Source organism: Hemitrygon akajei, chromosome 10 (genome assembly GCF_048418815.1).
Source record: "Hemitrygon akajei chromosome 10, sHemAka1.3, whole genome shotgun sequence".
Lineage (NCBI taxonomy): Eukaryota > Metazoa > Chordata > Chondrichthyes > Myliobatiformes > Dasyatidae > Hemitrygon > Hemitrygon akajei.
This window is the reverse complement of record NC_133133.1, coordinates 92,085,652-92,098,705: the sequence shown is the minus strand read 5'-3', so window position 1 is coordinate 92,098,705 and position 13,054 is coordinate 92,085,652. Positions and strand designations below refer to the sequence as shown.

General features: G+C 47.1%; 1 long non-coding RNA gene across 2 annotated transcripts; it reads right to left on the bottom strand.

Moving 5' to 3' along the window:
• Positions 1-1,512: 1,512 nt before the first annotated feature.
• On the bottom strand, positions 1,513-5,966 carry LOC140734096 (uncharacterized). Of its 2 annotated transcripts, none has more exons than XR_012100469.1 (2): positions 5,462-5,966; positions 1,513-2,604 (listed from the first exon to the last, which is right to left on the bottom strand). It is a non-coding gene; the product is annotated as an uncharacterized lncRNA (long non-coding RNA). The 2 variants fall into 2 exon arrangements; XR_012100470.1 differs by having other exon boundaries at positions 5,596-5,966.
• Positions 5,967-13,054: the final 7,088 nt, after the last annotated feature.

The following is a 13,054-nucleotide window of genomic DNA, read 5'->3' as shown; positions in this document are numbered from 1 at the left end:
CGGGGTCTGTGGGAGGAGCCACAGGAGCAGTCAGCAGAGGGCGTGTCCAGACAGGTATATGTAGTTCACCACAATAAGGAATCGTGGTGTTTTATGCAGTATATGGTGCCCACCTCCTTATACTGGTTTCTGCCCCCTGCCCTTCCAGTGAAGGATCTCGGCTTGAGACATCGATTGTTGATTCCTCTCCACTGATGCTGCCTGACTTGCTGAGTTGCTGCAGCATTTGTGTGTGTCTGATACTATGCTGCTTGACTCCATTTCTGGAGGTATTAGCTATTGATAAAAACTTAAAGTCCATGTTAAAGAATTGCAGTGACATGCTCTGGCCTTAATAAAGCACCAAGAATAAAAACTAAGTACATTTCTCATGAAATCTCAGGTTAAATGGGCCATATATGATAATCTTCAGCATTTTCACAGAAGCTCAATGGATCAGTATGTATGCATTATTCCAGCCATGAGGAAAATCGCGAAGATTTATTTTGAGGCTGCAACATTTGATGAAATCAGCAATGTCTCAGTACGGAGTAGAAGCAGACATTTGAATGTAATCTGGAATTCTAAATTCTCAGTTTTATGAGTGTTAATGGGCATTGTGATTGATTCATGGATGTTCTTAGAAATTCACACAAACCAATTGAGTGTAACCGCCCATTTCTCTATGACAGCACGAGACTAGGCTTATGGAAATTACTTAATGCATATAGAATGTTATGAGATTGTCTTGCTGGATTGACTTGTACCAAAAGTAACTTTAAAAACTTTTACTGTTTTTGTTATTAACTAGCATTTTCAGGATGATAACTCACGGACCGGTACTTATCCTGCACTGGGGGATGGGGGCAGATTGATGAGGTCCTTCAGTAAACTGCTGACCTTCCAACTCCTGTTCATCAGTGCAGTTGGACCCTGCTGGAGAAGGGCCTTCAGTCTATGTATTTGAGGTGCTCTGACTGCCACTGAAGATTTCCAATGCATCCAGATTTGGAAAACGAAAGCAGGAAGGAGCTGGCTTGGAACTTAGTTGGGAACTTGGCAAGGCTAGAAAGGGCAAGAAGGAGGGAAGAGAAGAAATAAGGGCAAGGTGGAATGGTCAAATACTAGACAGCGTAGCTTTAAGGTGAAAGAGGGAAAGTTTGCAGGAGATGCACGAGGCAAGTGATTTATTGGCAGAGGGCTAGGTGACAGGAACATGCTACCAGGGAGTGGTGAAAGCAGATGACAAGAGCAACGTTTGAGGTATATAGACAGATGCACAAAGGTATGAAATGGACCACGTGCAAGCAGATGTGCAGTTTAAATTGGCATAATTGTCAGCATAGAAATGATGGTCTGAGCATATGATATTTGGGCATAATATTCCTGTGGTCAGTGGTCTATGAATGCTAGATGGTTTGAGCAACTAGGGGTCAAAGCTGGGAGTTCGACACCACAGGTCTACATTAACCTTTGTTGGGCTCAAGTTATGCCCTGTGTTCGTTTGGAAGAGAGACAACCAACATCGGAATATAGCAAAACGTGGCTTTATTGGCAGAATCGTAACTGGCACAGCGAATCGACGGAGTCGCTGGAGAAGGCGCGCTTTCCGACTTCCCCTTACAATCTTCTCTTATTTATATCCCTTTTTCCCCCCAGCACAACCCCCCGCTACATATTAGGTAATATCGGGCACTTGTGTCCATCTTATTGGCCCGCAGCCATATGCTCACGAGTTAACTGTTTCTTTTGTTTACTGAATCGCGTGACACTAGTAGTTTCGGTGTAGCGGGGTCCCCAGTTTCGCTCCCCCCTCCCTCGCATTCCGGCCTCCTATTACGTGAGCCACTCCTGACCTGTAATGGCGGTCTCGAATTAACCCTAACACTCCCTCCCTTGGCCTCCCAGAGGCCACAACCCTTACAAAGCTTTTCCGTGGCTGTCGGGATCAGGCAGGGAGGTGAGCGTCCCCCGGCACTCTTTGGCGTGTCCTCCCTCTTTGCATATCCTGATTTGTCCGACCTAGGGTCACAAAATATGGGTAGGGGTTCCCTAAACATACGCAATTTATACAAGTAGCATGCAACATTTCAGAAAACTTATTCAAAAGCAACTCTCAATTTCCTCCTTGGCATGGCCCATTCCAGTCCGTGTTCTCCCATAGTGCGTCCGCTTTCGGGAGGGCCTCGATCTCCCCTTCCACCGGGAACAAGGGTGCCTGGTACGCCGGTGGAGGTCCATCCTTTCCAGTCAAGGCTCGATCTATAGTTCGGACAACTAGGGTCCTGATACAGGGTATGCAACAACAACCACAGGTGATAAAGATAGCAATTGAAATAGACAGTCCTAGAGCCAACTGTCCAAGTAGGACCCCCCATTTCCCAAACGTACGGTTCAACCAATCCAGCACTGGGTTATTGACTCCCGATTGTTGCTTTAGCTCATTGGCCAGGGACCGCAATTTAGTCAAACCCTTGGTCAGTGATCCGTCCGGGCCTGTATTGTTCGCTTCGGCCATCGGCGCCTTACCTAGGAGCATCACTCCTACCCATATCAGGGTTTTCCATGGCGTCATCCTCCTCCTCTATGTCGGAGTCGGGATCAATCGGTCTTCCTTTCTTTGTCCTGGAGCAGTGCGAGAAATGGTGTCAGTTATTGTCCCCCTTCCTTCCCACCTTGAGAGTATTGTTTGAAATTTCTGTAACAGGGTACGGGCCATGCCATCGCTGCTCGCTCCAGGAGGAGCGCCCTGGTTGCCGCAGGTAGACCTCATCTCCTATTTTTAGCGGCAGCTCGGGGCTGCATCCTCAGGGTGGGCATTCCTGACTTGTTTAGCTATGAGCCTCACCATCTGGCCCAGGACTCTCATGTATTGGGTCATGTCCTGATTCATTGTCTCCCAGTTTTCCTCCCACCGTGGCGATGTGCGCGGTCCCGGCATGGAGCGCCCCGTTAGTATCTCGTGTGGTGTTAGAAAAGTTTCCCCATTCTTTTCTTGCCGCATGGACATCAGAGCCGGGGGAGTGCCTCCACCCAAGTGAGCTGGGTACCCGCCATTACTTTTGCAATTTTGTCTTTTATGGTTCGATTTGCTCTTTCCACTAGACCCTGGCTTTCTGGGTGGTAGACACTGCCGAACCGATGGGTTATCCCTAGAACGCCCTCTACTCTGGCCAAGTGTTCGTTTTTAAAGTGGGTGCCATTGTCTGTGCAGATTTTAGTGGGGATAGTGGGGAGATTTTAGGGAGGGAGTACCAAAACCGGTTCCTAAACGGGTCAAATAGGGATGACTCATCTGCGCGGGTGCACTTTGCCAGCTTCTGTGCTCGGCTCAGTGCCTCTTCCGCCCGGACCTTCAGCAATATGGTACGTATATCGGCTAGGGCTAAGCGGTCCTGGCAGGTCTCCCTCTCAAAGGTCCGTATCCACGCCGCCGCCCCATTTGTCAGTGGCGGCAGCTTTTTTATTAACGTGTCCAGATCAGTACGGGCCCAGGGGACATACTTTACTCCTCCCCCATGTGTGGCCAGTAAGGGGCCCTGTAGACCCGGCCAGGAGACACCATCCCCCGGCGTGCTAACCGCGTCCATGCTATCCCTATCCTCCGAGGGGTCGGGTTCGTTGGTCTGATCTATGGACGGGCTGCCTTTACCAGTGTGGCATGCAGTCCATACCCTGTGACTACTACCGTGTCCTCCTCTGGAGGCCCTTGAGGCTCGGTCTGTCGCCTCAGCTCAGGATCTCCCTTGCCACCTAGAATCGTGAGGGCGGCATGTTGGCCAGCCTGGGCGACATGCTGGAATGACTCCGAGTGGGGAGGTTCGGAGGGCGGGCACCAGTCCGGCCAGTCCTCCCCTTCCCTCGGGAGGGCGACATGGGCCTTGAGAGTCCTCGCCTCCTCCTCTGTCAGGGCAGTGAGTTCTTTTAGTTGCTGGCTGTGCTGCGTCAGCAGGTTGAGCATATGTTCTCGAATGGGGTCCTTTACGTCAATAATACCACCTTTTATTTCCATCATAGGAGCTTGGACATTCTCCTGTGGGGCTGACGGGACTGATGGTGCTAGATCTGCTTTGGGTGGCTGGGGGGGCTCTGCATATGGTGGAGGGGCCGTTACTGGGATAATGTGATGCGGGGCGTGAGAGGCATTAGACCATCCGGAGGGAAACGGTGGGTAAAGAGGCTGGTGGTCTATGATCCACTCTGGGTCTGCGGGGTCAATCTCGGGGTCTGGACATGTGGCTGACTCCCTTGGGGTGGGGCGCGGGAGCTCGGAGTTCCCCGGCGGTTTGTCCGCATGCGCCTGGAACCGGGACAGGAATTCCTTGAGATACACATCCTCATCCTCTAATTTGGCTACGGACTTGGATTTTCCAAATAACTTTCGTTTTGCCTCCCCTCGTCTGTTTTCCAGATCATTGAGGACACGAAGTTGAAATTCAGCCAGCAAGGAGAGGGTCAGAAATGGTTGGTCATCGGCTGGGAACCATCCTTTGTCTCTCCACGCCTGAAGGCTTTTTTCTAACATGTGTAATTTCTTTTCTCCCTCCTTTACTGTATTGTTATGGGAGATCGAGTGTCTGACGCTCTGGAGCACCTCTCCAGTGCGTGGTCTACTTGCAGCGACAGTGGCGGGGGCCACAGTCGCGGACTCCTTTTGGGTGAAGTCTGAATCAGGGGGATACGTGAGATGGACCGCCACAAACCACAGTTCCGCGGTTGTACTTGCCGGATGGGCGGTGCCCAATAGGGGCACGGTTTTTAAAAGGTCCAATGCCACGCGGAAAGTTTGATTGCATTGATCCCTTCTCAGGCCAATCCCGCGACTCCCACTTTGGGGTCAGACTCATTGTGAGCTCCGTCTTCCATTTGTGTGGCGGGGCCTTAATTCCCTCCCAGGTAGGGGGCAGGATTACCTAACTTTATCACTGTTCTGGCAGATGCTTGGGGATTCGCTGCCAGGTTATCCAAAATTTTAGTCATGTGAACGGGGTCTACAAGGGTGCATCGAACCTCACTTAGAAGGTGGTCTTTCTGGTGGGGTGCCTGGTCTAGTACCTGAAGTACATTGTTGGGGTCCATAATGGCATTATCTAACAATAGCTGCGATGTAAGATTAGTGCCGTGGTTTAGGCTCAGTCGCCACCACGGGACACCGGGGTGTTCAACACGCAGGTGTCTGAGTTTTGGTAACTTAAAGTTGAAGTGTTCCATGGCTCCCCAGTGCACAGAGAGGATCAAATGTGGGACAGTCGCCTTTCAAAACCTGACCTTCGCGTGGGAGATTTCTCCTCTTAACAACCAGTCTAAGGTAGGCGCCGTCAATATCCCCGTGCACTAAGGTGTACCGCGGAACACTTTCTCCTCCTCACTTCTGAGACTTTTACGCCCTTTTGGGCGGCGGGTTTCTCAACTCCCCTCACTCAGAAGACTTTTCCACGGGCGGAGGATCCTGCTAAAACGGATAAGAAAAATAAGTACTTACCAGTCACGATTCCGCACCTGGAATGAACTTTCTCGAGGTAATTTGGGGTTGGTGAGGTTCCGTCAGCAGACAAGATCTAACTCAGTAATTTAACTATCTAGTGGAAGTCTTAGATATAACAGGCACTTCCTTACCTTATTCAAGACGCGGCCGCAAGTTGTCTGCCGTCGGACCCGCCAGCCTGTGTTGTCTCTCCCTCCCCACGTCGGGTCACCAAATGTTGGGCTCAAGTTATGCCCTGTGTTCGTTTGGAAGAGAGACAACCAACATCGGAATGTAGCAAAACGTGGCTTTATTGGCAGAATCGTAACTGGCACAGCGAATCGACGGAGTCGCTGGAGAAGGCGCGCTTTCCGACTTCCACAACCCCCCGCTACATATTAGCACTTGTGTCCATCTTATTGGCCTGCAGCCATATGCTCACGAGTTACCTGTTTCTTTTGTTTACTGAATCGCGTGACACTAGTAGTTTCGGTGTAGCGGGGTCCCCAGTTTCGCTCCCTCCCCCCTCCCTCGCATTCCGGCCTCCTGCTATTACGTGAGCCACTCCTGACCTGTAATGGCGGTCTCGAATTAACCCTAACACCTTCTAAATTAATTGGAACAGTGAACAGGCACTGAGAATAAATGAGCTTGAAATCCAAAGACAGAAATGAGATGAGGGTCAGTTTATTCCAGAAAAAAAGAACTTAGAATATTGGGTGCTATTGCAATGCACAGAGAATGTGTTGGGCCAAGGCCCGATAAGAAAAAAAGAGGGCAGAGGTTAGAATATAAGGATGGTGGGAGTGGTGTGTGGAGAGAGTGGGCAAGCTGGCAGCTGATAGGTAAATCCATGTGGGGTGGTGGAGGAAAGCAATGAGAAGCTGGGACGTGACTGGTGGAAGAGATGAAGGGTCTCAATCTGAAACATTGACTATTCATATCTATAGATGCTGTCGGACCTGCTAAGTTCTTCCTGCATTTTGTGTGTTTTGCTTTGGATTTACAGCATCTGCAAATTTTCTTGTGTTTGTAAAGAAGGCATCTAACAGAGTACATTAGATCATGGAGTAAAAGGGAGGTGGAACACCAGACACAGGAATGGGAAGATCTTTTCCATTAATACCACTCAACATAATTTTAATGTTTTTATTTTGAAATGTTACACATGATGATGATAAGTTTTCCAGTAAACCATCTAAGTTTAATGAGAATGTGGCAACTAGACCTGTGGTGAGTGGGAAGAATGTGGGAATCGAGTTGGATATTGAATTGTCAGAATTTTATTGTAATATAAAGATTATTATCTTAATTTTAAATGAAAAAGTTTAGAAATAGGATGATGTATGCTCACCCCTGGTTCCTAGTTTCATTTACTGTTTTAACGGGAGGCAGGGAGTTTTGTTTGAGATGTCACGGCTTTTGGACACCCACAATGTGTTTTGATGCAGTCATGTGGAAGTTTTGTCTCTGAACAAGGGGGGTGTTGGAAAAGGCTACTTTGAGATGTTGCTTATCCTAAATCAAAAATTCTTGAAGTGGGTTGCTAGTTAATACAATACATAACATTGAAGAAGGATCTGATGACACTAGAGAGAGTGTAGAAAAGATTCACAGGAATATTGCTGGGACTGGAGGGCTTGAGTTACGAGGAGAGATGAGAGGTTGGGCTGTTTTCCCTGAAGCAAAGGACACTAAAGGGTGGCCTTAAAGGGGTTTATTAAATCATTGAGCCAATCTAAGACAAATGGTCACAGTCTTTCTCAGGGTAGGGGAGTGCATAGGTTGAAGGTGAGAGGGGAAAGATTTAATGAAGACCCGTCGGGGAGGTTTTTCACACAGATGGTGATGGGTATATCATACAAGCTGCCAGAGGGAAGTGGTAGAGGTGGATACACTAATAACATTTATATGTAATTTAGGCAAGTACATGGTTCAGAGGGATATTAGCCAAGTGCAGGCAAGCTCAGGTTGGCAATTTGGTTGTCATGGACAAATTGGACTGCAAGGTCTGTTTAACAGAGAATGGTGCAAAAATCAGAGAACATCCAGTGAGCATCAGTTCTGTGAGCGAAAGTGCCTTGTTAATGAGAGAGGTCAGGGAGAATGGACAGTCTGGTTCAAGCTGACAGGAAGGTGACAGTAACTCAGATAACTGTGTTACAATAGAGATGTGCAGAAGTGTATCTCTGAAGGCACAACACATTGAACCTTGATGGGCTACAGCAGCAGAAGATCACAATGGATTCCACTCTTGTACCTAATAAAGTGGCCACTGAGTGCGTAATCCTGTTTAATTTATGACCACATCAATGCTGTTCAGCCTCTGGCAACTGCCAGCAAGACAATCCCATCAGACTGTCTCCCTGCAACAATCTCTGTCTCACTTGTCCATTTGGCCTCTGTCCACCGAGACTAATCTCAAATGTCTATGTTGGGGCTGTATCCTTCAGTGCCTTGTCTATTTAATGCTTACTTATTGCCCCAAGCACCACTAACATTTACTGAAACCATGAAGGCCCTCCATCTCTATCTGTATAGAACAATTCTTCATTGGGTTGTTGACCATGAGCTGAATCCCTGAATCTGGAGGACTGGTGGACCACTCTTAGTCTGGCCAAAGCTCAAGGCCCTGACTCTAGCCAATATAGCTCTCTGGATCATTGACCCTATGACAGGGTTGTAATCCTTTTGGATGTTGCCTATTTAGGTGTCTAAATGGCTGCTAAACATTGCAATTGTTATCTGATTCCTCCACCTCCTCTGACAGTGAGTTCCAAATATCAACTACTCTGTGTGTAAAGAAAAAGCTTATCATCAGATCCTCTTTAAACCCTCTTCCCCTCACATTAAACCTCTTGTTTTTGATGCCCTTGCCATGGAAACTTGCCTGCATGGAGGCAAGAGCTCCCGGTTGGAGAACTATAGAGATGGGAGAAAGTTGATGATCCCCCTGCAGGAAAGAAGCCAGGTACCCATGGCGTTCACCTGAGTGGCTGACATCATCAGCATGGCAAGGGCCAGTTACATAACCTCCTGCTATCCTCCTTGCTGCACCAGTGCCCATGCCTAGGCAGTGAATATGGGTTGTGGTTCGGGTGGGAGCCTCAGCTCATGAACATAGTTAATGAACAGGAGGAAAAGTGAACGAAAGTTTGATCAAAAGAAAGATTTGCTTTTATACAGTGGTGATAAGAGTGTGAAATAGTGAATGCAGTTGGCTAGCTAGAGATAGCAAGGTTTCTAAATAAAGAATAGTTAATATTGTATTCAGCCTTGTAGTTGAACCAATTCTTTTCAGCAAGAATGACTTTTCTGCAATTAACACTGTGGAGTTTTCACATCTACTAAGAGAGCCTGCAGCCCTTCAGATTTCAGTCTTGTTCCATGGGCAGCACCTCTTACAGGACTCTCTCATCATACTTGGTACTTTGAAAGATGAGAACGCTCTGCATCAGAAGAGGATGATTTAACCAGCACATTCAAGATAACAAAACTTCTCAAAGAGCTGTGTAAATTGGAACTAGGACAGTTTTCTTTGGAGGAGGGAGGGCTGAGGAAGAATGAGAAATATCTGAAGAATGGGAAATGAAGAGGATCACTGCATCATGGGAGGCCATTCCATTTGTTGGAGAGGTTGAGAATGAAATGTTTTAGGTATGAAATAAAGGGGAAGGGAACTAAAAGTGAAATGAGGAACAGCTTTTTCACACCGTGTGATTTGAATCTTGATCACTCGTCCTATCAATATTGTATCTAAAAGGATTTAACATCCACGTAGAAAGAGCCAGAGTGGTAGAGGGCCAACATAGGCATGATGGGCCAAATCACTTCCAATGCAGTAACCATTTTATGATTCAATGATATACTGGCAAAGGTTAATGCTGATCCAGGTAACTAGATCATCAGCCAAAAAGACTGAACAAAGAGGTTGGTCTAGCAAAAGGAAGGAGAGGGACAGAGGTGAAGGAAGAGGTTTTGGGTGGGAATTCATGATGACCAATGAGTTATCTGCCAAAGGATGGTGTGGTTAAATTCATGAACCAGAATTAGCAGAAAGTAAAGATGATGATGAGTTGGATACAAGGATGAGGATCTTTAACATTAAACCTTTGCACAATGGAACTGCCATTATGCTAAGGTTCTTGTGGACAAAATGTTAATAAAGATGTTTAAATGTTGATAGAATTTAAATGTTAATATAAGATAATTAAATGCTAATACATAGTGTTTTTGTCACAATCCATCATGAGAAGTCAGAGCTATAATGAACTCTTCCCCATAGGCATTATGATGTGAAGGATTGCCATGGAGAAGGTGGATAGGGAGCCACAGTGGACACCACCTCAACACATAAGTACACCTGTGCTCTTCCACACCACTGCAAACTGTGGGCTAATTTTATTGTCCTGCTTATTATACTAATGAAGGAGGCCATAACACCTTTGGGTTCCTGCTAGTTCCCAGGGATACAATCCCATAAATCCCATTCCTCCCCTTCTTACTGCCTGTATCATTGCATGCTATCCTCTCTCACAAGTCCCCAACTCTCCTTTTATTCTGCCAACAATCTTTGGGAAATGGGAAGAAGCTGGAGGAAACCAGCACGATCACAGGGAGGGTGTGCAAACTCCACGCAATCAGCACTCAGGGTCAGTATTGAACTGAGCTCCTGGGAGCTGAGAGACAATGGCTTTAACCACCGCACCATCATGCCATTGTTGGCTTTTGCAGGCACAGATCACAAAATACCTATTCCTTGCTTGACTCTGGAAGCCAGCAGTGATGTAGTAAATAGGCACATCGGGAAGATGTTGGTAGCAATAGATAGATAGATAGATAGATACTTTATTCATCCCCATGGGGAAATTCAACATTTTTTCCAATGTCCCATACACTTATTGTAGCAAAACTAATTACATACAATACTTAACTCAGTAAAAATATGATATGCATCTAAAATCACCCTCTCAAAAAGCATTAATAATAGCTTTTAAAAAGTTCTTAAGTAGTTTACTTAAATACATTGAGTCCTAACCCCGGCACTTTAACATATCTTACTCCTGGCGGTTGAATTGTAAAGCCGAATGGCATTGGGGAGTATTGATCTCTTCATCCTGTCTGAGGAGCATTGCATCTTTAGCAACCTGTCACTGAAACTGCTTCTCTGTCTCTGGATGGTGCTATGTAGAGGATGTTCAGGGTTTTCCATAATTGACCGTAGCCTACTCAGCGCCCTTCGCTCTGCTACCGATGTTATACTCTCCAGTACTTTGCCCACGACAGAGCCCGCCTTCCTTACCAGCTTATTAAGACGTGAGACGTCCCTCTTCTTAATGCTGCCTCCCCAACACGCCACCACAAAGAAGAGGGCGCTCTCCACAACTGACCTATAGTACATCTTCAGCATCTCACTACAAACATTGAATGACACCAACCTTCTAAGGAAGTACAGTCGACTCTGTGCCTTCCTGCACAAGGCATCTGTGTTGGCAGTCCAGTCTAGCTTCTCGTCTAACTGTACTCCCAGATACTTGTAGGTCTTAACCTGCTCCACACATTCTCCATTAATGATCACTGGCTCCATATGAGGTCTAGATCTCCTAAAGTCCACCACCATCTCCTTGGTCTTGGTGATATTGAGACGCAGGTAGTTTGAGTTGCACCATATCACCAAGTCCTGTATCAGTTTCCTATACTCTTCCTCCTGTCCATTCCTGACACACCCCACTATGGCCGTGTCATCAGCGAACTTCTGCACATGGCAGGACTCCGAGTTATATTGGAAGTCTGATGTGTACAGGGTGAACAGGACCGGAGAGAGCACGGTCCCCTGCGGCGCTCCTGTGCTGCTGACCACCGTGTCAGACCTACAGTCTCCCAACCGCACATACTGAGGTCTATCTGTCAAGTAGTCCACTATCCAATCCACCATGTGAGAGTCTACTCCCATCTCTGTTAGTTTGTGCCTTAAGATCTTGGGCTGGATGGTGTTAAAGGCACTAGAGAAGTCCAGGAATGTAATCCTCACAGCACCACTGACCCCATCCAGGTGAGAGAGGGATTTGTGCAGCAAATACGTGATAGCATCCTCCACTCCCACCTTCTCCTTATACGCAAACTGAAGAGGATCCTGGGCGTGCCTGGTTTGTGGCCTCAGATTCTGTATTATCAGCCGCTCCATGGTCTTCATCACGTGCGACGTCAAGGCAACAGGTCTGAAGTCATTCAACTCCTTTGGTTGTGGTTTCTTCGGTACTGGGACAATACAGGATGTTTTCCACTGTCTGGGTACTCTTCTCTGCTCCAGGCTCATGTTGAAGATGCGCTGTAGTGGTTCTCCCAGCTCAGTCGCACAGGCCCTCAGTAATCGTGGGGATACTCCATCCGGTCCAGCCGCCTTGCTGGTACAGATCTTCCTCAGTTGACCTTCCACCTGTGCAGCCGTAATCCTGGGCGTGGGCAAGGTCTCCTGTGAGTGGCTATTTTCCTGTGAGGGAAGTAAGAGGGAGGACGAGTAGAAAGACAGGCCTGGTGTGGAGTTCTGCGGTGAGGATGAGATTGTGCTGTCGAACCTATTGAAGAAGTTGTTCAGCTGGTTCGCTTTCTCCACATCTCCACTTATGTTTGCCCCCCGCTTTGCACCACATCCGGTGATGATCTTCATCCCATCCCACACCTCCTTCATGCTTTTTTTCTGCAGCTTTTGTTCTAGCTTCCTCCTATACTGCTCCTTTGCCCCCCTTATCTGTACTCTGAGTTCCTTCTGAACTCTTTTAAGCTCCAACCAATCACCATCTTTAAATGCCCTCTTCTTCTTATTTAGGAGGCCTTTGATGTGGCTAGTGATCCAGGGCTTATTATTGGGATAGCAGCGAACAGTTCTAACAGGAACAACGGCTCCCACACAAAAGTTAATATAGTCCGTTGTGCATTCAGTGACCTCCCCAACGCCCCTACAAAGCCCCCCTTGCAGTTCATCCCAGTTAGTAGTACCGAAGCAGTCTCTCAGGGCCTGTTCAGTTTCAGGAGTCCACTTTCTAAAAGAGCGTGTGGTAGTGGGATGCCTCATCACAATTGATTTATATCTGGGCTGTAACAAAACCAGGTTGTGATCAGCTTTCCCCAGTGCAGGCAGCGGGGATGCACTGTATGCATCCTCTACTTTTGCATACAGTAGGTCAATGTTGATTTATCTCCCCTGGCCATCCTGATGCAGGTTAAATGTAAGAGCAAAGCTGATGGGTTGCACATTATTGCTGCAGTTTCTCTCAGTGAGACAGAGATGATCATTGTGAATGTTGCTGATGCCATCACATTCTCAAACGATGATGGAGAATTGTAAGCTGCATTGACTATGTTCAGGTTTCCAATGGACAGAGCTTCTGCTGGAATTGGTTGCTATCATGTTAAGATGCCAGCAAGACATTTTTCACCTAACATTTTGCTGATAAAGTGTGAAGTAAATGGGTTTGAAATCTGGGCACTCATCTGAAGGCAACACTTCACTGCTCCTTAGAACTGTACTGCAATGTCATCTGAGCTAGTTACAGAGATTGATTTAAGGGAATTAGTAATTAAAATCTTGGATTGAATTTCAGGCCTATTAAC